General features: G+C 32.8%; 1 pseudogene; it reads left to right on the forward strand.

The window, feature by feature from the left end:
• LOC149538576 (4,5-DOPA dioxygenase extradiol 1-like) overlaps positions 1-25,439 on the forward strand; it is a 31,121-nt pseudogene extending 5,682 nt beyond the window's left edge.
• Positions 25,440-25,522: the final 83 nt, after the last annotated feature.

Here is a 25,522-nt window from a genome sequence, read left to right on the forward strand (position 1 = left end):
TGTATGTAACTTTGCCTTAAGTCAGCAAAGTATTGACTCTTGCCTAGAAAAATGTGTAGTGTCCTTTTCTTGAATTTACTCTACCTCTTTATTAGACATCTTGAATGTATTCTAGAAAATACTATATAAACTATGTTCTTAGGCACTGAAAACAATTATTTGCACGTATTGAAAAACTCTGCAACTACTTAGAATTTCTTCTCTTTGTGAATGATAAACTATAACTGATCAATAGAATGTCTTTATAACTCAATGTACATTATCAATGTTCATCTTTGCATTGATTCTCAACATGCTCAAGCCATAAAATCATATTATTCTATTACCTCAGGAGAGCATCTCCATTATTATCTAGCAATGCACTTTTTGTTTATTGCTTAAATCTCATTAGTCGGGAGCTCTTTGTCATTTTTAGCTCAGAAAATGGAAAAAATATTTTCATGTCAACTTAGGGTTTATGATTCTATGATCATCTCAAGACTCAAAATCCTCATAACATCTTAGGTGTGGAACATTTGTGATAAGACCCTATGATCTCTTGAAATCAAAACCCTTATCACAGTATTGTAAACCTTGAAAAAAGACTATGATTTCACGATACACTAGTTACCATAACATCAAAGCTTAGCTTTAAATTCCTTATGATCTCATGATGAATTGAATAGTGTAGCATCTTATTTCAATTTTCCTTGCTTCAAGAACTTATGATCACAATTCATCTATCATTTTGTAACATCAACAATCTTCCTTCTAACCCTTAATAAAATACAAGAAACCATAACCATTTCCATCATAGCATAGCCGACACATATTTTAAACCTTATGATCTCATGAAAGTCGTTGCTCTGACAACATTATAGTCACATATCGTCGCCACTGTGATGGTAACCACCGACGGATGGGTGTCACTCTAACAACATTTTTGTTGCACACCAGTCATCGTTATGATGCCCCTTCAATTGGATGCCTGTTGGGCCTACAACAATGTTGTTGGACCTGCATCATAACACCGACCTATCATAGCATCGTAACACCTTGTTTCTATACCTAAGATCTTATGGGACATTGTTTGTCGTAAGATCAGAGAATGCGATATGCTAGATTGTAAACTTATGTAAAAACATCTTTGGCCCCACCAAATTCATGTGGCATCCACCTTGTATACATTGCATCATTTGATGAATCAGGATAGGACACTCATCACATTTTTGACACTGAACTGCTAGCCTGCTTTGTCATTTACCTTATTTATGATCTTATGATTGTTACCCTATAGCATTGTGATCCTTAAAATCCTCTTCCTTGATCTTACGACTAGGGCATGTAGCGTAACATCTTAAAACTTTACGAAGACCTTCCCAATGTCTCAATCACATCCTTTTTGTAAGATCAACAAATCTAAAATACTCCCTTGTATTTCACATTTATATGTTCCTATGCCAAACTGCTTGTCGCATGGTCATAACCCTTCCCAACTATCTTTACGATCTCTCGATACATCTTTTATCATAACATTGTAAGATACGATTTAAAAAATAAACTTCCACTTAGATATAAAATCTAGGGTAAGGGCTAGACTTTGATTTTTATGAAATTTCTTGTGGGATAGGATGAAAACACAACCCTAGGGCATCATTTTTTGCACTAGGGCAAGGGAAATTATAACTAGATTAGGGCAAAAATATTAGGATTAGGGAAAAAATATTATGTTAGGGCCATCTTTTGAAAATGAAAACAAATAAAACATGAACCCTAACACCACAACACTCTTTTCTGAAACATTTTCACCACAAAAATTTGTAAATTTAGTTCAATGCAAATAAGGGCTATCACTTATGGTTATGGACTTTATTGAAGGAAAACATATGGCGAAACATAACAAAAGTTAAATGAGGTTAATATGTGATGCACTTAACTTTTAGTAATAGAGTGGTATAGTCAATAATCATTTATAGTACAATATTTATGTAGGAAATCTAATGTTAAGGTTAGTATTTCTTAGATCCTACAAACATGTACATTCAATATATTAAGTTCTAACTTGGATGTCATTGATTTTAAGAGTAAGGTATCTATAAGGAAGTATATGGTTGCTATAGGTAACTTGAATATATATATTTAATCGATAATTTCTATTATTTTAAATGGTTAGGTTGCCAACATATGAGTCACCTCTATATCTAGTTGGTTATAATAAGTGAACTTTAGGACCTCATATTTAACCTTATAGATTGCATCAATTTTTTGCAGCTAAGTTTAAATAATTAAATGGAAACGTTCTTTTTCTAGGGATGTTAGTTATTTTCCAAGGGGGGATTTAATGAATTGATTTATGTCATCATATCAAATTCCAAAATACTATTTGCAATCAAATTAAAATTTATTCGATCAGTGTGAATAATTATATTATTTAACCTTGATAATGAAAGTTTCAGAATAGGGTAATTGGGGTAAGCAACCTAAACATAATGATGGAAGTCACCAATCTTTATTAAAATGAAGTCTTTCAATATTTTCAAGAAGGATTGAGATACCATTTTTTTAATCCTTCCCATTGGTATCCTTGGTATGGCCACTTCGTGCTGGTAATGTGAAATTTTTAAGTAACATGAATTTTTACTTTGGTTTCTTGTTGAGATTTTTTTTTTATTGCTAACATTGTGTAACATAAGGTCGAGGCTACTTAGCCAAGTTTCATTTTGATGGTCCAATTTCTCCCAAGGGACATGTTTTATTGGTTTCAATTAAGGTTTTACTAATGTGGTCACTCTTGAATTTTCTTTAAGTTATGAAATTATTTATCTTTTTACCTTTGGATTTAAGTACATACTTTTGAGGCATTTTCTAATGAAATTTGTTGAGAAAGCATGTTGTAACGAGGTTTATGTTAATGGTCATAACCAAGGTAGTTTACTAACAAACACATGTAAGGGCTAGAGCATGGGTAAACACATTTATATTTTTGGATTTGGGGGTTAATAGATGAGACCCCTTTGCCATCACCATTTCCTTTTTCTCAAAAACCAATCCCATAGAATCATCTTAGCACCGCATTAGTGCTCAAAACTCGATAAGAATTTGGATAAGTATTATGATCGACATATTCTAAGGCTAGACCAAGAGAATTGTCATGCACTAAAAAATTTAAGAATTTAGACATATCTACATCTTGAGTAAGGTTCATATTTAAATTGCATAATATTTTAAGCTTAAGGAGGTCTCATGTGTCATATACACTTACAAGGAGCTACATTAAAACTTTAGGATTTGAGAGATTATCATCAAGTGTGACCACTTTTAATTGATAAATAATGAATAAGATACCATTTATTGTTAACCTTAAGATTATTGGGGGCAACTGGTTCCATCATATGCTACTTGACCCAAATTTTTGCAAAATACTTAACCTTCGAAACTATATCTTCATAGAGTATGGATGTACACATGATTGATAATTTGAATCTTTGACCAATAAGATTAAGATCTAACTAAGTGTAGGTGAGGACCTAGAATGAGTTGTATGTTCTAAAAATTTTAGTCGACTTCCAAGTGGAAGTCAAAAACAAGGGGGAGAGGATGTGAGACTCCTCCTCTTATGCACTCAATAAAACCCTAACTTTATGAATACATTCCTTGTTAGAGGATTGAATAATTTAGGAATTATAGATGTAATTGGTATTGGGGTTAAAAGAGTCTATGTAGTGAAGTTAATGTATGATGTTAAATATGTCAAGTGAATCATTGACGTTATTATGTCATGAGGATATTTCATTGTGGGAAGTCAAAATCACCATGTTGATGTTTTATGATTTAGGTCATATTGACGTCCTTGGGGGGTCACATTGAGTCCTTTCATTCTCTCATATGGAGAGGAAATTTTTCCAATGTGGTTTTCTCTTTTTCTTCATTTTGAGAATTTGCATTAGTTTTCATGTAAGCACCTAATAACACATTACTATTGATACCCATCCATTCATGTTTTCCTTCATGCATTCATCATTAGCTTTTTAGATAATCCATAAGTTAATCTTAATGGAATGTTTGAGTAATTATGAAATTATCTAATCAATTGTATATTACATCCTTTATTCACTTAAGTTAAACTTAAGAATAATTCTAATTTATTAAATTAGGCTAATAAGAGCTTATGTTGTCTCATTCATTATGATTGTGACACTTGCACTAACTAATTTAATGTAGCTCTAGGGTCGCATTCATTGTTTTTACAATGATTCTTTTGTTGATATGTATCAAAAAAATCTTTTATGCATCTATACAATTCTTAGGTTTTGCAAATCTATCTTATTTGATCTCCATTTGTGACAAGTGTTTTTCTCGTAGGTGACCTAACACCCCAAACATATTAAAAGAAACCACACTAGAGTCGATTTATTCAATATTAATAGCATAAATGGTAAATCTAATTTTACACATCTTTTTCACTTCCAATTAAATAGATGGAAATTTCAATTATTTTTCTCAATAATATTTCATTTCAATTATATATCCCTATACACTCAAAATATAGTGTACAAAAATAACATATGATTGGGAACAATAATAAAAATTTGCATCTGCTTTCATCTTCTTGACTTCGTATCTTAATATGGAGAAGTTTCTCCATACTCCACATCTTTGTTGCACATCTTTAACTTTCTTTTCGTGGTAGTGCATGTTATATTCTCATCAACATCCAAGACATCATTCTATTGACATCAACTATGCTCCCATATTCTTTATGGTCTCCTTATTATGTTTCTTGAGGTGTAATCATGAATGCAATTTCCAACAATTCTCTTAAGCATGTAGAAAAAGTTCTCAAAGTCCTCAATGATTCTTAGGGACTTTGCATCAAATTGTAAAGGTTGTTGTCTTGTATTTTGTGACCACAAAATGTGGGTAACAATACAAAAATTTCTCAAACTATTTTCACATTTCTCTAAGTTTAGTTCATTATTTAATTGGTTGGTGTTGATCAACCAATAAGTACCAATTGATATAATGGACTCTTTTACTGAAATCGTTTGTCAAGTCTTTTTCATTTTTCTATTTGTCAAGCCTATGCTTGATTTTTGAAGCCTTCATCATCCTTTTCTTTGATTTTGAGTGTGTTTTTGTTGGTTTTTAATCCTTTGGTTTTCTCAAGTCATTGCTTTCGGTTTTCCCTTTCATTTGATCTAACCTAGAGCTTAATTTGAGTTGTCAGTCAAAAGATATGACCATTTTAGTGCCCAAAAAGTGGACCTTTTTGATGCAAAAACATGAATTAAAAATATAATGTTATATTTTTAAATTTTAATTTACTTTTTGAAAAATATAACTTAAATTCACTTTATGTTATGTTTTTAAGTTACTTTATCAATTTATTTTTTACTTAAAAGTAACTATAGTGCACTTTATGTTATTTTTTTAAAGTTAAGTTGCTTTTTAATTTTTCAGTTAAGTTGTTTGAGTTTTAGGTGACTCTACAACACCCCTAGAATCAAATGAAAGACCAAGATAACTTCCACAAGAGATTGCAAGAAAATTGCATGAAGATGAAAGAATGCTATTATTGATAATGGACTTGATTCACATCCAATGGATTGATTTGAAATGTACTTAATAGACCTCCTTATATAGGAGAGGAGATAAGAGACCATGATAAGGAGAAGATAAGCTATCACCCACACAAGGTGGAATCACATTTCCACAAAAGGTGGATCATCCTCCATTATGAAATGAAGTATGTGTGATGATGAGGATGATAATGTGATAAGTACACTAAAGGTGGTATGAGATAACAACTATGACCACCTAGAGTGGAATTCTCCTACACCATGTGTTTAATTGAGGTGCAAACTCTAAAGTGTCTCAATCACAAACTTCTATGCAATACATTATCCTAAGTACGCTTAAGTAAGTGTAATTAGTGAATATTTAATTACACCAACACCCCTTTTTAAGTACAACTTAGGGGAATGCACTTAAACTCACAATGCAAGATGGGTCCTAGCTACTAGGACATTTTAGGTACCCATGTACAATATGCAATGCAATACATGAAATGTAATCTCTCATAAAGTGGAGAAAGAGAGAAAACCTCATGGGAGAAACCCTCCTCCAAAAAGAGAGATGAAAATAAGATGCATGGATAGATGGAGTACTCAAGACCCCCCAAAAATTGAATACATCATGTATATACAAAGAATGATCCCCCCATAGGAAGGAAATAAGGAGACATGATATCCCCCCATAATAAAGAAGCTCCAATGTATACGAAGAGTACCTACAAGAAAAATATAATCCAATGCCTAAAAGAAACATATATCTCCTTAGGAAGAGATAAATACATCAAAAGATGAAGAATCCACTCCATGTAAAAAGTGAGGAAGGAGGAATAAGTTCTCCATGCATGCATCTCTAAAGAATGAATAGGTGTCTCCAAGCTCAAATATTCTGTCACACCATCAAGCTGACTTATGAGATGTGAAAAATCAAGAGAACATGAAGAGTTGGGAAATCCAATCTCCAAAGAAGGTGAAGAAGTATCTTGAAGAGAAACTCCCTGAGATGTATTAACCAAATCTACATTATGAGACTCATCTAAAAGAGCATCCAAGAATTCATCCCACACTACAAGATCTGAAGCACAAAGATCATCCTACTGGATAGGAGAGCTCATGTCTGAAGAAGTAGGAGGTGGAGGAGTAGGAAGTTCAACACTTGTCTCAAAAAAAATTATTCAAGTGTCCAATGTTCTCCTCACATGAATTATTAACCCTTGATAAAGGGTTAGGTACATCATAAATATCATCATCACTATCAACACAATGTGCAAAAGAATACAAGTGTGATGTATGATCAACAACTCCCATAGCTATGACATCTCTAGTCTCCATGTCCCTAATATAGACATAATCAGGAGTGAACTCAACAATTTTACCTTGTTCCCGATGAGTAATTTGGTAAATGGAAATGATATTAGTGGTCAAGGATGGTACACAAAGAACATAATTAAATGTACCCTATCCCATAGGAATAGAACCTTTCCCACAAATCTTCATGTATGTATTATTACCCATCAATATAGGCGGAGAACTAAAAGGCTCAATAGAAGAAAACATATCCATAGAAGATGCCATATGATGTGATGCACTTGAATTAAGAAGCCATTTACCTTGCTCAGGATGTGTGGAAGCAATGAGTGCTTGTCCTTTGCCTCTAGATGATGATGTAGATGTAGTAGTTGCTTGATATTGAGAAGAAGGAGAAGACACTAATGAGGGAAACTAGATATTGTTCTTTTGAAGAATGTGAGTGAGCTCATCAATCTTCTTGTGGAAACATTTATGCTCATCATGTCCTAACTTTTTGCAATAAGCACATTTTTGTCTCTTTCTTCTAGATGTTTCCTCTCTTGAAGAGGACTTGGATTCAATATTATGTTGTGAAGGAGAGTCATCACCTTTTTCATGTTGCTTAGGATCCTTGTGTTGTTTATTTCCCTTTCCTTTGAGAGCCTTTGGAGTGGAGTCATTTGCAACCAATGATTGATGCTTTCAAGGATTCAAATGACCCATGTGTGATAACTTTGCTTGTTCCCTTGTGAGTTGAGTTGCAAATTCATCAAGAGAAGGAATTTTGTATGCACTACCAAGAGCATCCATAGTAGCATAGAATGTGGAAACAAAGATTGAATATTCAAGACCTAGCTTGGAAATAATAGATAATATCAATTGCTCATCATCTTTAGTAATGCTACAATTAAAAAGCTCCAATCTAATGGAATTGAACTTAGAGAAAAAGTATTGAATATTGTCAAAATCAAATGGACTTAGATCTATAAGCTCATTCTCCAATTTGAATTTTCTTATTCTATCAGGTTTACCAAAGATCCCTTCCAATGTTGTCCAGGCATCATGAGGATGTGTGCAGGATGCAATATGATATAGTAAATCATAAGAGATGGTAGATCTAAGAGAGCTAAGTGCTTTATACCTTCAATCAAACCATTTCCTTCTTTTTGCAACACTTGTAGTTGGTTCTAGATCCTGTCCAAGAATCATTCTAAGCAATCCAAAACTCATCAATTGATTAGAAACTGCTTGTTTCCATTCATGATAGTTATATGGAGTGAGTAATGAAAACTTTGAAAAATCCATATTAAAATCAAATGGTGACTGAAATAAACTGATAACTCCTTCAAATTACCAATTCAATTAAGAAAATTGAAATCCAAGCATTCACCAAGTGCAAATATAGCCAAAAAAGACTTATTTCTGAAAGTGATATGTTCACTCTAGATCACTAAAGTATGATTATAGATCTAAAAAATAGAAGAAAAATAATGCACTTTCAAAAAAAATTGCATCTGAAAATGTTACTGAATGTGCCCAAATAGAGCCTTGAAAGTTGCAAAAACTGAGATTTGCGATTGTCAAAAAAAATTCAGAGACAGAGACCCAAAATCACCTGCACCACTGTGTAGATTGGAAATTCTACCCCAAAACCAAAAAAAAAAATCTCAAAAAAAGGAGTCCATATGAGGAAGATATTGTTGTTTGAAAATTGCCTCTAAAATTATTTTTTCTGAATCACTGCCGTCACACCTTCAAAAATCAAATGGGTGTAGATTTGGCCTCAGATGTCCAATTTGGATAAAATAAAATTTGATTTAGGAGTTTTTAGACCTCCTCTATATGATGCCAACCTCTGATTTGCACCAGCAAGCTCTAATTTTTTCCTCCAATAGAAGGTCACAAAATACAACTCCTGAAATCTCCTCCAAATTGTGATGTCTAAATTTCCAATGTTGCACCAACAATAAGTCAAGCCAAGATTACACTTCTTGAGAAGAGGTCTTCACACCATGAGAGCTATGATACCATATTAGAGTTTTACATGACTCTACAACACCCCCAGAATCAAGTGAAAGACCAAGATAACTCCATAAGATATTAGCAAGAAATTGCATAAAGATGCAAGAATGACATTATTGATAATGGACTTGATTGACATCCAATGGATTGATTTGAAATGTACATAATAGGCCTCCTTATATAGGATACACGATAAGAGACAATGATAAGGAGAAGATAAGCTATCACCCACACAAGGTGGAATTACATGTCCATGAAAGGTGGATCATCCTCCATTATGCAATGAAGTATGTGCAATGACGAGGATGATAATGTGATAAGTACACTAAAGGTGGAATGAGATAACAACTATGACCACCTAGAGTGGAATTCTCCTACACCATGTGTTTAATTGAGGTGCAAACTCCCAAGTGTCTCAATCACAAAATTCTATGCAATGCATTATCTTAAGTAAGCTTAAGTAAGTATAATTAGTGAATATTTAATTACACCAAAATAAGTGACTATATTGACTATATAATTCAATTTAATTTTTGACATTTAAATCAAATGCTCTAGTAAATATTAGTTATTAAATTATATTTACACATTATATTTTTAATATAATAATGTAAATATAATTTATGTCCCACTTAAGTAATATTTTATCAAAAATAAATTCACATGTGCTTATTAAAATCACTTAAATGTGTATAAATTACTTAAAATGGACCTTTTTCATGTCATTACATGTAAAGTCATCAAAAGTGGATCTTTTTCATGTCATTGCATGTAAAATTCAACTTAAAGTGTAAAGTCACTTAAAGGTGGACCTTTTTTATGCTATTGCATGTTACATCACTTGAAATATGCATATGCTCTAAAAAGGTGAGCTTTTGCCTTGAGTTGCATATGCATTTAACTTAAACATGTCATTACACCTAAAAGGTAAAATTTTCACTTAAAACATGTATTTGCACTTCCCAAACCTATTTTTGAAAAAAACTTCATGCAATGGGTTCTCAAGAACACGTTTTTGGTGTTTTTGCTTGATTTCCTCCATGATTTTTTTTGAAATCTTCTCCATTGAGGTCCTTTTTGCAAATCTATGTGTTTTCAAACATTGAATGTTGAGATTTCATGCTAAAATGAGTTTCTCTTGATGTTTTTCAATCATGTTTTTCTCCAAAAATGTTAATTTTAGTGTGATTTAAATCACATTTTGGCTTAAATAGAAGTCATTTTGGCATTTCATATATATATATATATATATATATGCTATTGAAGAACACAATTTTGCCATTAGATGTCAAAAAAGCTTCATTTCATGTCTTTTATGAATCACATTTTTGCTAAAATGCCCAAAAAATTGTGTGTTTTATCCACTTTTATGCATTTTGAAGCCACTTTTTAACATTTGAATCGATGTATTAGCATTTGTGCAAGTCATTTTTGCATTCACAAGTTAAAAATAACTCAAAAATATGCATTTTTTGGCCATGTTTTTGCAAAAATGACCTAGATTTTTGCATTAAAAAGTCATATTTTTGTTAAAAAAAAACTCAAAAAATGACATTTCATCCCATAGTTTTGGATCAATAAGGGTTGTTTTTGAGTTTTATTGCATGCCATTTCCTTTGGAGACCGTGTCTTTGGCATTCTCATGTCAAATTTGACCTTTCATTTCTCATTAATATTTGTTGAGTGCAAGTATAGAAGAAGTCAAAAAGTTGTTTAAAAATCTGGATTTGAGGAAGAATTGGTCTTCAAAATATATAAATCTTTCTATTTTGGCTCATAACCTCCAAGTAAGTGGACATTTTCAAAATTTATCATCAATTCATTCTTATCTTGTTATTTCCATGCATATTATAGCTTGTTATTGCACATTTGTCTTAAAATATACCATGAATAGTGCATTTTTCCTTTAAAAATGATGAAATGGTTCATTTTCATATTTTAGGTCTTTTTCCAAACTCCAAATTCGAATTTGCATGTTGAAGTGGTTTTCTTGTTGACAAGTTTGAGTCATTTTCTAAAGGAACACACTTCTTTTGAAGTTTGTTTTTGTGTTTTGTGTGCTTGCTTTTAGTTTTTCTTCATTTTTTGGAGAAGTTGGAAGTTATTTCCCAAGAACTTGGTCATGTTTCACTTCACTCCACCTTCTGTTTAATGCAAAAGCATCATCACATTCCATTTCTATCTTTTCATGTCACAACACTTCACATAGTACATTTGGGGGTCATTTTCGATGGCAAGCCAATTTGGCTTGTCAAATTCATTTTTTAAAAAATGATCCTGATAACGTTGAAATTTTGATGCAAGTTAAGTTGGGAGTCAAAATTTTGATGCCATCGAGGATATAAACAAAAAAGAAATAAAGTGAAACTTCATTTTTTTATGCGACAAAGTGCGGGTGCATGGGAGGGAGGCTTGAGGAAGAGTTTTACAATGGCATTTAAAGGTAAGGGTTTTCTGCACAACCCGATAATTTGCTAGCCGAGACAAGTAGTTGCATTTTGTTTTAAAAAACCCTTCTTTTTGTCACTGTTGGAGTTTATATACTATCAAATCAAAAATATATTACTTCTATTTTATTTTCTATTCCACTGTGGTGGCCATATTTGAGTTTTGGTCAAGCATTTATCATACGGTGGCAAGTTTTGTGCTATGAGAATTTTATCGGTGTCATTTTGTCAAAACATTGGAGGGACAAGATTCTTGATTGAAAATTGTCCTGTCCAAGTCACAAAAAATGTCTGGTGCTGAGAAATGATTTAGAAGTTTTATGGACTATTTTTTGAGTTCCCGTCCTATCCTCATACTTACCTGTCTACTCGTTTGGCATTGGTACTCCATGGCATCCAATCACTACTCCCATGTTTAAGTTGATTGCCTCAGGTGTCTATGATTTCCTTTTGGCTTTTATGTTTGAAGCACAGAGGATTTTCATGCCACTAATAAGCTTTCCTAGGGCTATTGAGGACCTTCTTCCCAAGAACCCTTACACTTTCTCTTCATCGCTAGCCCCCTATTTGTGGTAAAAATTGACGATGAATAGTTCCTCTTTGTGTTCAACATTATGAATTTTCTTTTCCTCATTTTTAGCACTTTCATAAGTTTTAGTAGATTAATTTAGTTTTTTCCTAACAAGTATGTAATGCTTCACCCCCTATCATTTGTAGGGAAGGATGCCTCAGCTTTTAGGGTTTCATTATGTTTAGTTTTGGAGAAAAGTAAGCATATCCAAGATTTCAAGATGAAGGTGAAAGAATTTATAGCTTGTTATTTCTTAGATTAATGTGATAATTAAAACATAGTTTTTGTGCATAAAATTGTGTTAAAAGTGAGGATTGACAATGAGAAGAGAAAGACAAAGATCTTCAATATTATTTTAGCCCTGGTATGTTGTCTGATTCTACTTTTCAGGCCGTGGATTTTGGTTTTAAACTTTTGTTTGTGTAGAATAAGAAAATACCCTGATGCACAATGGTCTATAAATCTCCACTAACATATTTGATAATAAGCTACATTAGGTTCCATTAATTCATTTTCAAGAGAACAACGAACTAGAACTTCAAAAACTTGATAGATTCATTGTCCAAAAATATATGGATATCTGGCAGCCAACAAATATCGACCAACCTTTTTCTCCTATTTATAATTTTAAGATACAATTATCTATTATCTTTGGAAAAAAAAACATTTGACTTGCAACGAATTTAGGAATGCAAGTGATATACTCATCATAGAGACCCCAATGATAAGGCAGGGGAGTTATATTGGCATGCAATACTTTATGCACCTCCTCTTTGTTTAGATAAGTCACTATCTTATCTCCAATGCAGAGATCAATTTCATTTATTTTTTGCAAAGTTTGATGAGAAATAGTAGCCAAAAAAATTGAGGTGAAAAAAATAGCATCAAGAAAAATATATGTTAAAATGCCTAATTAGGTTAGGTGTTAGATTATTTATGTCATCATATGTATCTCTTTTTAGCTACTCTAAGAAAAATTGTATTTGGGCTTTGATAGATTTTTTTTCCTATTGAATAAATAAGATGGAGTGCAAGGTTCCTTTTGAGTTTAAAGGATGAAAAAAAGGTGGTGCTAAGAGTTTACCATGGTATGAATCTTCCCCTTATCTCTTGATGGCATTGCCTGAGTTGAAATGTCAGCTAAGAATTCACCTAAAGTGACATCATGTATATCCACTACATCTCCTATATCAATTGTTATATTGTTGTTCATGTCATTAAAAGCTTGTAACCAATTAGCTTGGTAGTATTCATTCAAATATCTTGATTTGTTACACATAGTTTGATCCATTAAGTATGGGCTATTTGATATCAAACCATGTGACCACAAGTATTCTCCATTGTTTACACTTATCTCCAAATCTAGAAGGGGATTCCCTATCTGCAAACATCAATTTTAGAGTCCATGGTATCACTTTTATACAAAGTTGCATGCATATAGGTATCATTGAAACAAACTAGATGATTGATTCTATAGCTTCATAGATTCTCAAGAACACTACAAGTGTAACCTTCCTTTTAAGTACCAAATGGATTTTCTAAAGCTCATGACCGATGGGTTATTACAATGCACCACTCATGGCAGATGATTCATTTATGCAATTCAAGTTCATAGGCTATGTATTCTTGTGAATGACTAGTTATATGAATAATCTAATCTCAAAGAAACATACCTAATTATGACGTATTGCAAAGATTAGAATTGATTAGTAAGGCCATGCACTTAAGAATGCTTGGATATACACAATGAAAGAAGATAGGTGCATACCTACAAAGCTCTCTCCTGCTAAGTAAATGTCTACATCTTTTAGCTTGAGAAATTTCTCCAACCAACCAATAAGGAAATTCAAAATGTCTTGAGCTATAACATGATACATGCCATTGATTTGTTTTAAGCATATTTTTATAATCAATACTATCATACTACTACTAGGTATGTACTCAAAAAATGTAGTATAATAGCAAGGGGCACATCACCCAAACCAAATTGTGTATCATTGGAATTATTCCCTGCAGTAGTATTGGAATATGAGAATCCCAATCCAACAGGACTCTCTACATACAACATGTTTCATTTTGCCCACAAAAAAAATTATATATCAACTACAAGATTCTTGCAAGGAGAATAGAAGGTAAAGGCAAAGCATTTTCGATGTCACATCCAAAAGGGCAGACATAAATTTAGCTATGCATTGAACCACATGACTTTCTTTTGCATCTTCATTATATCTAAAAGTTTTAATTGATTGAACCTATTAGACTGCAAAGATTGGTTCTAATTTGGATGCTTTCTTAGTTGTATTTCTAACATCAGACATAAATCCCTACAACCAACCATTTTTTTTGAAGAAAAACCTTACAATATGCTACACATAACATTTATTATTATAGGCTATGGAACCTGTCCGCACATTGAAACCGTGAACTTTCAATTTACAATTCAAGTGTAAACATTAGAATCATGATTTCCAAAATGAAAATTCTATAGAAATGCTTGAAAGACAAATTTGAAAAACAAAAATTCAATAGAAAAAGTCAATGAAATTTCTTCAAAATCCTATTAAGGAGCAAGTAACCTACAAATATTGTTGTTGTACATCTTTGATACCTATGACAATTTTACTCTTATACATATGATAAGGGTGTAGACAAGATTTTGAATAATGTCTACACCAAACTTGTTTTCATCAAGTAGTACATAGTAATGTGTACGTCTGCATGTCCCCTACAATCAAATCGTCAAATGAGAGATTCTTGCATCTTAAGAAACAAAAAAAAACTTTTTTTATCTAGGCATCAACAAGAGTAAGGATTTTCCCACCAAAAGGATTGCTATTTCATTCCAAATCCGTACAGTACTATTCCAACCCCAAACTAGGTTGAAGATAATCAATTTATAGGTCACAACTCTTGACCTTAAAACTTCATCCTTCCATATTCGATCAAAATAATGATCTAACTGTTACACTTCCAGATTACAAGAAAAATTGCAAAAAGTTGCATGACAACTTTTATTGCATTTTTTGCAATTTTTACAACTTTTACACAAACTTCAAATAAAAGACTCCACATGCCTTCAAAACTATACCAAAATATTCAAAAAGATTATAAAACATAAAAAGGGATATTTTTGGCCAACTCAAAATGTTTGACCAATTGCTAACCAACCTTTGACTTGCCTATATCCTTATTACAATATGTAAACAACTTGCCTAAATGCATGTTTGAGATTGTCTAAACTATCTTGTGTCAACTTGGATGCTTATTGATCACCTTCTATACTATCCTATGAGGTGCTTGACCAACTTATTTAGGACCTAGGCCCCCTGCATCAAGATCTAGGATTTCATTGTTGTGTCTTTTTGATCGATGTATATGTATGTATGGATGTATGTATATATGTATGTATGTATGTATATACATACATATGTACATACATACATACATACATACATACATACATACATATATATACATATGTATATTTATATATGTGTATATGTATGTATGTATATATGTATATAAATAATAAAAGTCACTCAACAGGTAGCATGGCCACAAGCTTTTACACATAACTAAATTATAAGGAATGGGTTAGGATGTATAAAAGTCAATTGGTCTAGTTGTTGATTAGCTGGGTTGATTACAAATTCTTGTAGAACTGTCATCAAATTAGGTACAATAAAATGAATAATCAACTATTCCCAACTAGCATTAGCTTGACTAGTCTATTTAGACCCATTGATTATTATCACAAACTTTAAAACATAACTATATAAGGAGTGAGTTAGGATGTATATAGGTTAACCTTACATTAATTGTAAACTACAATACAAAGGTTGCACTAGGGTATTATGGGATTGTAATTATAGAAAACTACTTGATTCACCCTAGTGGATGTATGATGGTGAAGAGTTGTATTCGATGAGTAAATCTCACTAGTGGTTATAGGAATACAACTACATCAAAATAATTAGAAATCAAAACTACATATTCGTTAGAGTGAGTAGTTCAAGGGTCTTGATCTTGTGTATATGAGTATATAGGCAGCCTAGTAGGCAACGTATGCCTCCAGTGTGCAGACACCTTGGACATAGTTAGGTAGCCTTGAACATAATTAGGTAGCATGGATCATCACAATGTGGTATGCACTTTCTCTGGCCTTACCTCATGGATGTAATAGTTCAAAAGCTTTCTACAAAGTTGAATGAAGTCTAGAATCAATGCTAATCCTATATTGTTCAAAATCAATGCCAATATTTATATTGTATAATTCATTTGATTTGTTTAGATGTCATTTGTACTGAAGAGATAGTAATATTTAATTATTTAACTATTATCAATTATATACAACATACTACTAATGCTTATATGTTTATATTTGTTATAATTTTATAGCTTGAATATTTGCTTCTAAAGAAAGTCCATGCCTAACAATATGGGCCCAAAACAAAATAAGGTGACAATTACTAGATTGTGGTCTCAGTCCAAAAGAAATGGTGATGGAAAATGTTATTGTCCTTGCAAATAATGCAAAGGCTTAAAGAATCAAATAATTCTAATCACAATAACTGAGAGACGTTGTAGGCAACACAATCACATTGAAGGGGAAAGGATCATTGTCCTTTGGTGAATGTGAATTTCAAACTGGTAGAACATGAAGGTGTGAATATCAAAGTAGATGGTAATGCTTCCATGGAAGAAGATGATCATGAGGTAGAGAACACAATTGAAGATGTTGGTATTGGTGTAGCTAATAATGTGCCAAAAAATAGGATTGAAGAAGATGTTATTGGTGCAATTGATGAAGAAGATGAAGATGATGATAGTCATGTATCTAATGATGATGATGAAGAGAACCTTGATATACCTATAATTGAAAAGGCATATGAGCCCTTGTACCAAGACTCCCAAACAACACTTCTCTCCATTGCATTATTGTTGGTAAACTTCAAGGTTATGAATGGTATATCCAATGTAGAAATCTCACGTATGCTAAGGTATAGTGTCATTTTTGTCATCTACTATGTTAGTGTACCATTGAAGCTCTTTATATTAATATCAATATTTTTTCATAGGTTTATAGGTGAGTGTTTGTTACCACCATCAAACATTCTATCTCACTCTTACCGAGAATTATCGACTATTATGAAAGATATTGGAATGAAGTATCAAACAATACATGCATGTCCCAATGATCATATTATATATCATAAACAACATGAATTTACAACAGAATGCCCTGATTGTCACATTAGTAGATATCAATTAGATTAAATAATGAAAAAGGTGCCTCACAAGGTTCTTCGATACATTCCTATTATTCCACATCTGCAACAATTATTCAGATATACTAGCTTGGCACAATTTTTGGATTACCATGCATGCAATAGAAGTCAAGGTGACATTATGCAAATGGCTATGAATGGTTCTACATTTAAGTACATAAGATAGGTGGCCAATATTTAAACAAGAACCTTGTAATTTGAAGCTTTCATTGGCAGTGGACAGTGTCAATCCATTTGGAGAGATGAGATCTATTTACTCAGTTTGGCCTATTTTTGTTATTAATAGTAACATTCCTCCTTGGATGTCCATAAAGAGGGAGCACACAATGTTAGAAATGATTGTACCAGGTATTATTCTATTTAATAGTCATGTAAATTAATTTATAAACATAGTATTGAAATGGTCATAATAATTATGTTTTATTTATGTTCAGTCAACTAAGTAAGTACTAAGTGAAAGATATGAATGTATATATTGAGCCCTTGATTGATGAGTTGTTGGAGTTATGGAATGGGGTCACTATGTACGACATCTCTAGACTAATTGTTGAAAGACAATTTCAATTCTGTACAATGCTTGTATGGTCTATACATGATGCCCCTGGACTAACACATTTTTGTGGCATGTAAAACTATTAACACATTTTTCATTGTATGTTTAAGTTACATGTGATAATTGTAAATATGAATCTTATAGTACACATGTCATCCAATTATGCATGATCTTGTAGGTCTTCAAACAAAGGAAAAATTTGCATGTCCAAAGATGAAATCTCATCATTCAAAAAGTTTAGGAAAGCAGGTGTTCGATGAGCATAGACACTTTCTCCACAAAAATCATAAGTATCAAATTGCCAACAAACATATTTTCAATGGGAAAAAAGAGACAACATCAAAGCCACAATGAATGAAACCTCACATGTGGAAGTTGGAATACAATAGAATGGATCGTTGAGGTAATGTCATTCCATTTGATGTAGGTTTTTGTATGAAATTTAAATTTGGATACTATCTTTTGTTTACTAATGATATAATTGGTGTTCATGAAGATCGTTAAGGCATTGATGAGAAACTTCCAAAAGGACTTAAAAGCTATCCTAGACAATTTAGTAGATTGTCGTACTACGAGCACCTCTCAATTGTGCATTTGTTTGATGCTATGCATATTGGAAAGATTGTAACAGAGAGACTATGGAAAATATTGGATGGAAGGAATGACAAAGAAAAATTGGTCAAAATTTGTAATGACATTGATGAATCCAATCATGCATTGAAGTTTTTTGTTGAATCAAATAGAAATGGAAATCAGATTAATATGAGCGCCATTCCTTGGTTATTAACGCAACAACAAAAAATGCCATATATGAAGCCATAGAAAAAACTAAATTTCCTTTAGGATTTGTTGCAAACATAAGTAGTCTCATATCAAAGAAAGGTGATTTTGGGTCAGGGTTGAAAATGCATGATTGGCATACCTTCATCAAGGTAAGTCATGTTCTTTTCTATTTACAATAAATTTGTAAAACATCATGTACTTTTGATTGTTTTATTTTATAATATATTGAAAAGATCATTTTTTTATTATTTTAGTACATTCTACCTCTATCTCTCCCACACAACTTCGACAACATGAGTGTCAAACACATTATATATGATATTGGAAAATGCATGAGGTTAGAAGTGTTATTTGTTAGGTTTGTTGTATACAAGTATTATTAGTCTCGTTAATATATTTTTGCATGATAAATATCTTCTAGGTGGTCGTCATCTAAAGAAATTGATAAAAAAGACATAAATTAATGGAAGAGAAAGATTCCTTAGCTTTAATGTGAGATGCAAAAGTGTCTACCGTCAACTTTTTTCAATGCACAAGAACACTACCTCATACATCTAGTTGAGGAGATTGAATTGTGTGGGCCTGTACTGACTAGGTCAATGTGATGGTTGAGATGCACTTAAAAATTTTCAAGGGCTTGGTTTGACAAAGAGCACATCTTGAGGGTTCTATGGTCGAGGGATATATGGTCTACCAGACCACGGTTTACATTAGTGAATATATTCTCAAGTTTGCATCAAAGATCCATGTATATCGCATTTGGGATCCCAACTCCATTAATAGATTTGAAAGGGAGTACTTGATGGGGAAAGGTAGATTGAGGAAAGTGAGAGGTAATTATAAGATGTAATTGTAGTTAATTAATTCTTATCTTTTATCAACATAAGTTGTTTCTAACTTGTCTATTTATTTTATACAGTTGCTCATGAGTGGGATGCACTTCATTTGTATTTGCAAAAAATATTTGATTGGATGATGCTATGGATTGAACAATCTCAAAAAAATGGTCGCTCATGAACATGGGAAGGTATTGCTTCATTGGTTAAAGTAGCTCATCGTAATGGAGATCCCAATGTTACGTCAATGGTAATTGATCTAAAAAATGGTTTAAGAGGTGGAAAGGTATGTATAAGTTAATCTATCATGACCAATTTGATTAATATCAACTCAAGGATGGATGCATAATTTTGACATGTTTGAAAAATAATAGGTCAAGCACCATAGAGCAATGTACTACAATGGTCATAAATTTTGCATAAAAAAGGTGGACGAGACTAAGAGAAGTTGTGATTCTAGGATAACTACAATGTTTGAGGTCATCAATATTTCATCTAGAAATGATATGCATCCTCAACAATCTAAAAATAGATACTATGGCATTTTGGATGATATAATTGAGTGCGACTTTAATTCCTTCAAACAAGTTTTATTCGGTGTCAAATGGTACATGCTATGACTGAATCAAAATGATCCTGATAGAACTATTATTGAACATGATAATAGATTTACAATGATTAATACAAGGTCATTTGAGTTAGTTGGAAATAAGCCCTATGTTCTTCCAAGCCAATGTGAGCAAGTGTTTTACTTTGGCATTCTACATAAACTGAGTTGGTCATTTGTCGTTAGACATGATCTAAGAGGAAGATCAGTAAAGTATAATGTGATTGAAGAAGAAGATGAAGGAGGAGATGATGACGGTGAAGATGAAGGAGGAGATGATGATGTTGATGATGGTGAAGATGAAGAAGGAGATGATGATGGTGAAGATGAAGAAGGAGATGATGGTGAAGATGTTCATGATGATGGTGATGGCATTGATGATGATGATGATGACGATTATGATGGAGGTGAAGAGGATGGTGGTGGTGATGATGATGGTGATGGTGATAGTGATGATGATAACGATGACGATGACAATGGTCATAGTGACGATCATGATGTTGATGATGGTCATTCTGATGATTGGATGATGATGGTGATAATGATGATATTCATGATGATGAGATGGATGAAGAAGATGATTAATGACATGATCAATGGAAATGTATTAGGTGTTGATTACTTATAATATGTTTTTTTAGAGGTAACCAATTGAAATATACACAATGTTATGTTTTTTGCGATATATACCTATTGTTCATGTTATGTTCTATGCATAATTTGTAGCATAAGTATCATGAAATTTTTAACTAACTTAAGAAAAATGATTTACATATGCAGGAAACTATACCCCTTTAACGAGGATCATACAAAGTGACATGGATCGAGAGGTATAAGTTTATTATATGCTTGCTTTCTCTTTACTTTCAACATTAACTTTAGGAAAACTTTATCAATATTAGCCTAATTTGATATCCTCGTATTTTTTCCTTCAACTATATCCCTCATTTGATGGGCTCCAGGTACCACCAAATCGATATCTATCAAATTTGTCTTCCTTAAGTGAGGGAAATGCGAGAATTGAAGAGGACAATGAGACATGTAGTAGGTCTACGAAAGAGAGACAAACTAGAGGGAAAAAGATTAGAAGAAAATTTAATAAACACATGCAATTTTTCCTTACTCAAGGGGGGTCATATTCTTATGATGATGAGACAAAGGGTGACATCAATGTTCCCTTGAGGTACACACATCTTGAGAAAGAATGGGTACCCAAGGAATTACCTCTAATTAACACTAATTTTTGGGTTAACAAGAGGATATATCGCATAGCTCCATCATCATTACATGGTTTGGGCCTATTTTCCATGGATGACATAAAGGTTAGTTATAACAAGGTTGTTGAATTGATGGAGTATGTATGACCTTGTTACAATTATAGAAACTAGATGCAGATAGTTCAATAAAAAAAAGTATGCGTAGGTATGCACTGTTAGCAAATTATCTACAATGGAAGAAAATGATAAAAGTAAAAGACTTGTTGTGTACATTGATGGAAGGCCAAAAGAAATAGGGAACATTGTAGGTTTTATAATTAGTATGCATCCTAGGTCAACTAATAATCGTCCCAATTTCATTTTCAAGGTGCATGAGGGAAGTCATGTTTTTGTATGTGAGATAAAATCAAGAAGTTTAGGGGAAAAGTTGCTAATAGATTACAATTTGAATCACATAGATACAAAGAAAGTTATTATCATGGGACTTGTAAGTACTATATATGTAAAATTTAAACTAATTACTTTCAATTAGAACTCTAATATATAATATACCATTTTAATAATAAGTTTTTTTAATAAGTGGATTATTCCTTTGATTATGGTGATGTTTTTATATATATTCTTTGTCACAGGGCGACATGGCCGAGCCATCAGATGATAGAGGCAGGGATGTTGCTCCCACCCCTTCTTCAATGCAGGTAAACCTTCTGTATAAAAATTAATGCAATTTTAATTTTACAAAATGTCAGATTATTATGTTACTTTCGTGAAGGTTTTGGACTTGTTTTGATTGTTTTATTGATATTTTTGTCACAATTTGATTCATAGGGAAAGGGAAAGAGAAAGGAACAAATTACAAAACAAAAATTACTTGCTGATATGGTAGACACTATATTATGCGATGATGATGTCACACATAGTAGTGACCCTATTAGCATGTGTAAAAAGATATTGAAGAACATCAATCTAAAAATTATTGGGGCTTGTGTTGGATCTAAATCCAACAAGAGAAAAAGAGGCCAAAAGAAATGAATTGTGTTGTAGAGCATGTTGTCTAGAAGTAAGCAACAATGAGTCTTTTGCTAGGACAATAGTTCAATAAAGCTTTATGTTTTATCCTAATTTATGGATCATGAACCACAATATGTATGTTTTGTTACAAGATTATTTGAGACCATACTGAGTTCTTCCATCTGACAAGGGTACCAGTGTATGTCCTACAGGTATGTGATTTCAATTCTCAATCATTAGAAGGAACATTATTTTCTTCATGATCATTATTGACAGTTTTGTATTACTATTGTCATGTTCAATCTTCTCCTTTACTTAACCACTTCTATTCATTCTTTGATAATTAAGATAATTGTTGAATGTAGAAAACTCATATATCTTTTCTAATTATAATTGCTAAACCTTTGTGATGATATAGTCTTAAATGTATATCCTCTTGACCAATTCCATGTCCATGAGCTTGTGATGATATGATTCTGATAACTGTGTTGTACATAACAATCAATCATTGGTCATATGATTTCTTTTATACTATCTGCTAGCTTTGAAGTGACTAAGCATATGATTTATAAAGTTTCTCTTTCTCTCATTTAATGCATAGTACCCAATGTTGAGACTCTTCATTGCTTCTACTCTACATTTCTTGGTTAATGAATAATGAGACTTTTTAAATATAATCCCATTTTATTTATACATATCACTCTTGATTTATGTGCTCTTTAATGTTGATTGTTCAATCTGCCAGATTGTTATTAATGTCAGTTGTTTCCATCTTGGCTTGCCCCGTCTTATGTGTCTCTCCTTCATTTTCTATCTCCAATAGCAGTGCACTATATTTGTTGACAAATGGATCTTATTTTTATATCTACAACTATAGATGATGTTTCTTCTTGGTTACTGTGAGGAACATATCACTCCATATCACAATTTTCAATGCACTCTTCAGTGAATCAATTTTTCCTTTAAGTTCAATTATGATTGGTGTATTCATACTTATTTGTAATGCTCAAATGCCAAGTAATGTATATGTTGGTCCTAATATAAATTTTCCTAATAAGCATACTTTTGATATTAATGACAACTTCTTACAATCACCTGAATTCTTTTGACATCAATGACAATATTTCCATTAGCTTCCTTATCAGATTGTGATTATTTCCATTTCCATATATTAATTTTCATATCAAAAATAAGACATTTTTGGTTCAAGTTTCATTAATTGCTTTATTTTCATCCAATTAGCATAGTAGAAAGGGAAGTTCAAGTAATTGTCACTATTTCCTAACATAGCTAAATAGAGGACGTTACAAGAAGGGATTTCACTCTTCCTTCATCTCTTATTATTTATTAAGTCAATTAAAAAAGAGTACAATTTCTTTAAAAGAAAAGAGAATGTATTTCATCCTGGTGAATATTGTAGTAAATATAATTAATAAATATTTTGGTAGCAAACTTGATTATGTTTTTAGTTCCCATTTTTCTAGGTTTGGTTGTGTACTGGTCATTTTCTAATGATGGGCAATTTGGTTGATTGTTTAGCCTCTGTTTAGAAGTGTCGGTCTTATAAATTACAATTTGAAAACAAGGTTAGGAGTATATTTAACACTATTTATACAATTAAATCATTGTTCTCTTTATTTTTTGTATGAAATTCATTTCTCATATGGTTTAATTGAAATATGAGTTTGTCATATGGTGTTGTACATATGCAATTATCTTTCAAATATTGCTTATTGTGATATGATGATTTGCTGCTCCTAATATATTGCTATAGGACTAGTTCCTCTTATAGTGGTATAATGCTTACCCTCGACTTGAAAATATTTATTTGAAAAGACTCATGGGTGGAGAGTTTCTCCCGATAGCGATGCTATTGTTATTTTTCAGGTGCTGATGATTTCCATACACCTACTTCCATGAGGCTGACCAACACTTCGAGATTGCCGATTGCAAGATCGACAACAAGGAGCATGCAAACATCCACACCTACTACAACTAGAGATGGTAAATCCTTGTTTTGCTACATTTTGTTATGTGTCAAATATGATAATATTTGTACTTTCTTGTTCATTTGAGTATATTATGACATTGATTAACTTTGTTATGTGACAAGTAGACCTTGTGGTGTTGATGATAGAACTAATACCAGTACTGCTGATAATTTACTAGCCTTTCCTAGAGCATCCCATGTTACTTGTACTGGATCATTGGAGGCATCATTTTTGATGGCCGAGAAAGATATGATTCCCTTAAAATTGCCTAAGCTTCCAGGTACTTGTTACCCATTTTGCCTCCTGCCAAAATTTGAACTTTGAATGCAAACCCCACCCAACGGTCACCTTCCATTTTTTAATATTATTTTAAGTGTCACGAAAATACAAAAAATTAAAAAAATCAAAACCTTATAGTATTTCCCATATTCCTTAAGTTTGTTTCCACTGGTCTGCAACTTTTCGCGTCGTCAGATCTTGCCTAGATCCACGGTGGGCGCTTTCCTGCATTCTCCAAATGCACGACCTTTACGTAATGCGGGGAAGCCCCTTTGCAACACATGGATTGGTGGGTCCTTTTGTTTTATGTGGGCCACAAAAAGGAGGAGGGTCATTCTAGCTAGTGATTCTATTGTTGCCCACATTCTCGCATTCTGAGTTTTGTTAGATTTCCTAACAATGTGGGGAAGCACTTTTCGGCCACGTGGCAGGTGGGTACATCTTCTTTGAGCTGTTGTGGACAGGGTGGACAAGGTGGCAAGGTGAGTTGGCAGTTTGATTGGTGCCCGCATTCTCACATTTTGTCTTTTGTTAGGCTTTCTAACAATGCGGGCATGCCCCCTTGTGACACGTGTTCCACGATGTCCCATGTTCCCAGTTGTACCTTCCACCGTTCAATCTCCTAGGATCAAGGGCTAGCACTTCCTCGCAATATGAAGATGCAAGGATTTTAAGGAATGCGGGCAAGCGCCTTGTTGCCACGTGTCCTTGTGGGGCTAGGCTTGTTTCATATGCCACAAGATGATACCAAGGTGGATGCTGGGTTGCTGAGTTGGATGCCAGGTTGTGCTGAGTGTTTTGTGGGCCCAAAATTTTGAAGAACAAGCACAGTATATGGAGAATCTTTCCCAATCGTTGATCTTTTGCAGATCGATGATAAGTGCTTGCCCACAATATGGAAGTGCATGAAGATTAAACATTGCAGGAAAGCGCCTGAGGGACACGTGTCCTTGCAGGCTCGGGGAGGTACGTTGCAGCTAGATAATGACAGTTAGTGGCTGACAGTTATGTAACATCACGGTTAGGGTTTTGAGGAGGTGGTGTAGTCAGTTATAAAGATGTGGTCAACCGCGTGAAG

This window comes from Cupressus sempervirens, chromosome 9 (assembly GCF_028749045.1).
Source record: "Cupressus sempervirens isolate cs-2001-9-10 chromosome 9, ASM2874904v1, whole genome shotgun sequence".
NCBI lineage: Eukaryota > Viridiplantae > Streptophyta > Pinopsida > Cupressales > Cupressaceae > Cupressus > Cupressus sempervirens.